Consider the following 6,880-nt stretch of genomic DNA (forward strand, 5'->3'; position numbering starts at 1 on the left):
TGTCGTTCCTGGTTTGACGTCACAAACACACCCAGCGTTCGCCCAGACACTCCTCCGTTTCTTCGGCCACTCCCGCGTTTTTCCCAGAAACGGTAGCGTTTTTTCACACACTCCCATAAAACGGTCAGTTTCCGCCCAGAAACACCCACTTCCTGTCAATCACATTACAATCACCAGAACGATGAAAAAGCCGTGAGTAAAATTCCTAACTGCATAGCAAATTTACTTGGCGCAGTCGCAGTGCGAACATTGCGCATGCGCACTAAGCGGAAAAACACTGCGATGCGAAGAAATTTACCGAGCGAACAACTCGGAATGACCCCCATGGTTTTGCCCAACTGCTAACAAAATTCCTGCTGCGATCAACTTGGAATTACCCACAATATGTATGCCTGATAAAGATACACATTGGGCCTTATTCTGAGTTGGAGATAAATGTAATCACATTATGTATTTTCTTCCTGGTATGAGTGGGCGTGTTCTGCTCTGATGTCACCTTATAGCAATGAAGAATAAAGTATGCTGATTATGTCTTTTATTTGTTGTTGGTAATACCTGATTTATTACAGGGAGACACAGACAGTATCGGACTGGGGCATTAAGAGCCCACCGGGGTAATTCTATGGTAGGAGCCCATATTTAGGGGTGTAGCCAATCTCCAGAGGGGGTGTGGCCAGTATCCAGAGGGGGTGTGGCCAGTCTCCAGAGGGGGTGTGGCCAGCCACCACATTGGTTTGCCTAACTCATAGTTGCCTACCCTCCCGCATCCTGCAGGAGCTTCCCGTTTCAGCCATAAATCTCCTGGTGCCCTGATTTGTCTGTCACATCTCCCAGATTCTTCACATTCTGCCAGGGGTGACACTAAGGAGTTTTTCGCCAGAACAGTGTTTTGCTGTAGCTGCTCAGGAGTCACTGCTGACAGCTCTCATTATCCCCTTTGTGGGAATGTTTGACTGGAAACAGGGCCGTAACTGGGGGGGGGGGGGGGGGGGGGGGCTAAGGGGGCATGCGCACCGGGTGCAGGATTTCAGGGGGTGCCAAGGAGTTAGAGGAGCAAGGGTTTTGTTTTTTTTCAAACCGGCAGTGCTGTGCTGCTCCAGTGAGACAGCAGACAGCTTCCAGGGCAATGTATCTGACCCATCTGTCTGCCCGCAGCTGGCTCCTACGCTGTGCGGGTGATCTCGAGTACCTGGGATCTCTCCTATGTTGGCTACTGTCTTAAACGCTCTTATTTGCCATGCAGTGCTGCGACTAGCGTGCGGTGCACCGTACAAGCTATAGAAGTGCACTGTGCTCCCAGTTGGCAGTATCAACCTCCGCTTTGCCTCCCAGATGGGGGAAATTGGTGTAGCTTATAATGGGGTGTAGTGCAGTGATGTAGTGTACATATAGGGTATGTAGTGTAGTAATATATTGCAGTATATAGGGGCATGTAGTGCGGTTCCGGTATGAAAGATAGATAGTGTCTAGTTAGACAGTCAATAGATAGACACCATATGTTAGATGGACATTAGGTCAAAAGGTCGACAGGTCAAAAGGTCGACAGGGTCAAAAGGTCGACATGAAAATGGTCGACATGAAAAAGGTAGACACCATGTTTTTTGCATTTTTGTCGTTTGTGTGGATAGTTTTGTCATCTGGGACCCCCAATTGTAGAAAGGCATACCCTCGCAGGGCTCGCTTCGCTCGCCACGCTTCGGGCACGGTGGCTCGCTGCGCTCGCCACAAGGTTTATAACCAACTCTATGCCGACATGGATAGAGAAAGTATGAAATAATCCAAAAACATGTTACATTACAAAAAAAACATTTGTCTATCTTTTTTATGTCGACCATTTTCATGTCGACCTTTTGACCTGTCGACCTTTTGACATGTCGACCTTGTCCATGTCGACCTTTTAACCCTGTCGACCTTTTGACCCTGTCGACCTAATGTCTGTCTAATATATGGTGTCTATCTATTGACTGTCTAACTAGACACTGTGGGGTATATTCAATTTAAATCGATAACGTCTTAAGACCCGTTAAATTGTGGTCACGAGATAATTTTTCCGGGTGAAAAGTTATCGGTATATTCATTTACGTGTTTATCGGGTGATATGTGTGTTTTCGTTTTTGCTTTCGCCCGTAACCGATTTTCAATGGTTAAAGATAGGTTTATCGCGGAATGATATTCAATTTTTCGAAACCGATTTTTTTCGGGCGTTTAGACGGGTACTTATCGCCATTTCTCTTCACCTACTGCTGAGTAGGTGAAATATATTTTAAAGTTATTATTTTGCTGCAAAAAGGCAATAGTTTAGTTGTTTTATTTTTTTAAAAGAGTGCCCAATGTTTTGTTTTTTAATTTATCTTTTTTTTATATTTTTAAAAGCATTTTTCAATTATTTTTTTGGTTACTGTAATATTCATCCCCATGATGCAATGCAAAAGTCCCCATGATGCATTGCTCCAGTTTTGACAGGAATCTGTCACTCCTCTCTTGGGACTTCAAGGAGAAACACAGCAATTGTGCAGTCTGCTGTTGGATACGTTTTTTTGCGGTTAGTTTGCGGATTTATTACTTGACAACTTTTTAGCTCTGTCTACAATCATGGAGCCATTCACTGATACAGTTTGGATGTTCATGATCCAGGCTGCTGTTGTGACACAGGAGGACAGGACAGGTGAGGAAGGTGATCAGTCAATTGCTCCAGGTGGTGAGGTAGAGCGCGTTTCAATTCCACGCCCACGCCCACGTAACTATCGTTGTAGGCGTGTGCTGGCAGACTTCTCCGAGAAGGATGTGATTAAGAACTTTCGCTTATCCTCTCGTTCAATCCATATGCTGTATGACTTGATGGAGCCGGACCTTGAACCACGGGTGCCCACTAATCACGCAGTCAGTGGTATGTCTAAACTGCTGGCTGCATTACATTATTTTGCGTCTGGCACTTTCCAGCCAGTTTTGTCCCTAACAGTCGGTTTTTCACAGCCCACATTGTCGCGTATTTTAACTCAGGTCAGTACGGCTTTCCGTAAATTAACGACCCATTTTATTAATTTTCCAAGCACTGTCAGCGAATGGAGGGAGGTCAAATTGGATTTTTTTGAAAAATCACGCTTTCCCAATGTTCTGGGCGCGATAGATTGCACTCATGTGGCGATCGCACCACCAAGGCAAATGGAAGAGTGTTTTCGTAATAGAAAATCTTTCCATTCCTTGAATGTTCAGATGGTGTGTGATGCCAAATTGAAAATAACCAATCTTTTTGTGGGCTTCCCTGGGTCGGCCCACGATTCTTTTATTTTGAGCCAGTCATCTGTCTTTCGTAATTTTGAAGATTGCAACATGCCGGATGGGTGGCTGTTGGGTGAGTTTTTTTTTTTTTTTCTGTTTTTTAATTTTTTTAATTGTGGTTTATTTATGTTTTTTTCACCCACTTATTTATTTAAGGTGATGGTGGATACCCTAACAAGAGTTGGCTTCTTACCCCATTGTCCAATCCCGATAGTGATGCTGAGCATATGTACCAAAAAGCGCACATTACATCGAGGGGTGTAATTGAAAGGACCTTCGGTGTGCTTAAATCCCGGTTTCGCTGTTTAGACAGGTCCGGGGGTACGCTGTTATATTCTCCGGATAAAGTTTGCAATATAGTTAATGCTTGTTGTATTTTACATAATATTTGTGTTGCAAACCGTTATCCGGAGAATATAGATCCAGGTGTTTGGCCGGATTCGGACATTTGCACAGAATCACTTGAGGGCATGAATGATGGAGGTGATACTCGTCAAACACTAATTGATGGATTCTTCACTGGTGAGTTTTATTTAATTGCCTTTCATTTTGTTTGTGCTTGTTAGATACTGATCATACTAATTTTTTTTTATTTTTTTTTATTGCAGAAGAATGTGCTTGAGATTTTCTTACGAGTTTGGGCCCTGTTGTTTAAAATATGGCCATTTGATTTTTCTTGTTTGCTGTTTGAAGCACAGTTGTTTATTTTTCGATTTACTTGTTGGAGAATTTTTGAAAAAATTTATATCCCATCAGGTATGAAATTTGTAGATTAGTTATGATGTGAATGAGTTTGCTATTTCAAATATGTTAAGTTTGTGTCATTTTTAAAAAAAATATACTTTTTGCTGCTACCTTGACTCCATGAGAGGCGTCTACTTTGTGCCCACACATACCTGTCCCTGGCTCCTGTGATCCATCCTTCCCTGCAGTTAGATGCACTCTCCACTTCTTTGCTGGCAAAAGGAGGTTGATGCTGAGGGATCCCTTCAGTCTCCTTTCCGGTGAGTATCCCCCAAATCCCCTCCCTGCCTCCTCTGTGTCCACGCTAGCTTTTTGGTTGTAAGTGTGTACTAAGGCCAATGTGTGTGTCTCCCTCTCTTTTTTTGCAGCTGCCGTTAACCTTGACTCCATGAGAGGCATCTACTTTGTGCCCACACATACCTGTCCCTGGCTCCTGTGATCCATCCTTCCCTGCAGTTAGATGCACTCTCCACTTCTTTGCTGGCAAAAGGAGGTTGATGCTGAGGGATCCCTTCAGTCTCCTTTCCGGTGAGTATCCCCCAAATCCCCTCCCTGCCTCCTCTGTGTCCACGCTAGCTTTTTGGTTGTAAGTGTGTACTAAGGCCAATGTGTGTGTCTCCCTCTCTTTTTTTGCAGCTGCCGTTAACCTTGACTCCATGAGAGGCATCTACTTTGTGCCCACACATACCTGTCCCTGGCTCCTGTGATCCATCCTTCCCTGCAGTTAGATGCACTCTCCACTTCTTTGCTGGCAAAAGGAGGTTGATGCTGAGGGATCCCTTCAGTCTCCTTTCCGGTGAGTATCCCCCAAATCCCCTCCCTGCCTCCTCTGTGTCCACGCTAGCTTTTTGGTTGTAAGTGTGTACTAAGGCCAATGTGTGTGTCTCCCTCTCTTTTTTTGCAGCTGCCGTTAACCTTGACTCCATGAGAGGCATCTACTTTGTGCCCACACATACCTGTCCCTGGCTCCTGTGATCCATCCTTCCCTGCAGTTAGATGCACTCTCCACTTCTTTGCTGGCAAAAGGAGGTTGATGCTGAGGGATCCCTTCAGTCTCCTTTCCGGTGAGTATCCCCCAAATCCCCTCCCTGCCTCCTCTGTGTCCACGCTAGCTTTTTGGTTGTAAGTGTGTACTAAGGCCAATGTGTGTGTCTCCCTCTCTTTTTTTGCAGCTGCCGTTAACCTTGACTCCATGAGAGGCATCTACTTTGTGCCCACACATACCTGTCCCTGGCTCCTGTGATCCATCCTTCCCTGCAGTTAGATGCACTCTCCACTTCTTTGCTGGCAAAAGGAGGTTGATGCTGAGGGATCCCTTCAGTCTCCTTTCCGGTGAGTATCCCCCAAATCCCCTCCCTGCCTCCTCTGTGTCCACGCTAGCTTTTTGGTTGTAAGTGTGTACTAAGGCCAATGTGTGTGTCTCCCTCTCTTTTTTTGCAGCTGCCGTTAACCTTGACTCCATGAGAGGCATCTACTTTGTGCCCACACATACCTGTCCCTGGCTCCTGTGATCCATCCTTCCCTGCAGTTAGATGCACTCTCCACTTCTTTGCTGGCAAAAGGAGGTTGATGCTGAGGGATCCCTTCAGTCTCCTTTCCGGTGAGTATCCCCCAAATCCCCTCCCTGCCTCCTCTGTGTCCACGCTAGCTTTTTGGTTGTAAGTGTGTACTAAGGCCAATGTGTGTGTCTCCCTCTCTTTTTTTGCAGCTGCCGTTAACCTTGACTCCATGAGAGGCATCTACTTTGTGCCCACACATACCTGTCCCTGGCTCCTGTGATCCATCCTTCCCTGCAGTTAGATGCACTCTCCACTTCTTTGCTGGCAAAAGGAGGTTGATGCTGAGGGATCCCTTCAGTCTCCTTTCCGGTGAGTATCCCCCAAATCCCCTCCCTGCCTCCTCTGTGTCCACGCTAGCTTTTTGGTTGAAAGTGTGTACTAAGCCCAGTCCTCTTTATGTTTTTCACAGGAACACTGATTTGGACTTTTCTTTGATCCTTTCAACACAACCAAATCAACTTTCTTATCAAACAGAACAGAAGGTTGCAAAGTTTATAATTTCTTAAAGTTTACAATGGAAAATAATTTTCAAGGATTTTTAAATGTGTTTATTAAAGTGATGAATTAAATTTGTTTTGTACATGGCAATGAACTGTAAACAATATACTTGAGTTTGCTTTTTTATTTAAGTTTTTTGAATAAACTTACATAAAACTAATTTGTTCTTGATATTTTTTTTAAAATATCAATATAATTAGTATAATATACCTATAAAAATATATAGGTATAGTGTATATCCCTCCATTTAACAGTGCACACACATAAGCATCCAGCAGCACAGAAACAAATCATGTAGGCAAGACGCCTAACAATCAAATACAGTTTTGTTTACCCTAAGAAACAAATGTAAAATGTATTACATTAAAATGAATAACAGTGCAAACCTCAACGAGTAGTACATAGACATTGGTCCTATTTGAGAGGACAAATAAGAATTAACAATGTGATTCATCTGGATTTTGTTGTTGCGTGTATGGTCCTGGTGTGGTTGCACTATCAGGAGGAGCAGGACTAGGACATGTTGGCATTTGCGGATGGACAGAGTCCAATCCATGTAATTGTCCCTCTTGTCCTAAACCAGGAAATGTTTGAGATGATTCTTGAATGGCAGGATGATGTTGTCCCTGACTCAAAGCAGCCAACATCTTCAACATAATAGTATTCATAGTTTGGAGTTGTGTAGCTATTAGAGATGTATTTGCTGCAGTTTGGCTATGGCTTGTCTGCATGATTTGTAGGCTGTTTCCCTGGCACGAAGTGTTGTCCACAAGTTTGTTTAAGGCAATAATCATGGTACC

The 6,880-nt window shown here is 44.1% G+C and overlaps 1 long non-coding RNA gene across 1 annotated transcript; it reads left to right on the forward strand.

Annotated features, from left to right (window-relative positions):
- Positions 1 to 4,096: 4,096 nt before the first annotated feature.
- On the forward strand, positions 4,097 to 5,886 carry LOC134933684 (uncharacterized). Its single transcript, XR_010179756.1, has 7 exons — positions 4,097 to 4,283; positions 4,392 to 4,551; positions 4,660 to 4,819; positions 4,928 to 5,087; positions 5,196 to 5,355; positions 5,464 to 5,623; positions 5,732 to 5,886. It is a non-coding gene; the product is annotated as an uncharacterized LOC134933684 (long non-coding RNA).
- The last annotated feature ends 994 nt before the right edge of the window (positions 5,887 to 6,880 follow it).

Source organism: Pseudophryne corroboree, chromosome 6 (assembly GCF_028390025.1).
Source record: "Pseudophryne corroboree isolate aPseCor3 chromosome 6, aPseCor3.hap2, whole genome shotgun sequence".
Classification (NCBI taxonomy): domain Eukaryota; kingdom Metazoa; phylum Chordata; class Amphibia; order Anura; family Myobatrachidae; genus Pseudophryne; species Pseudophryne corroboree.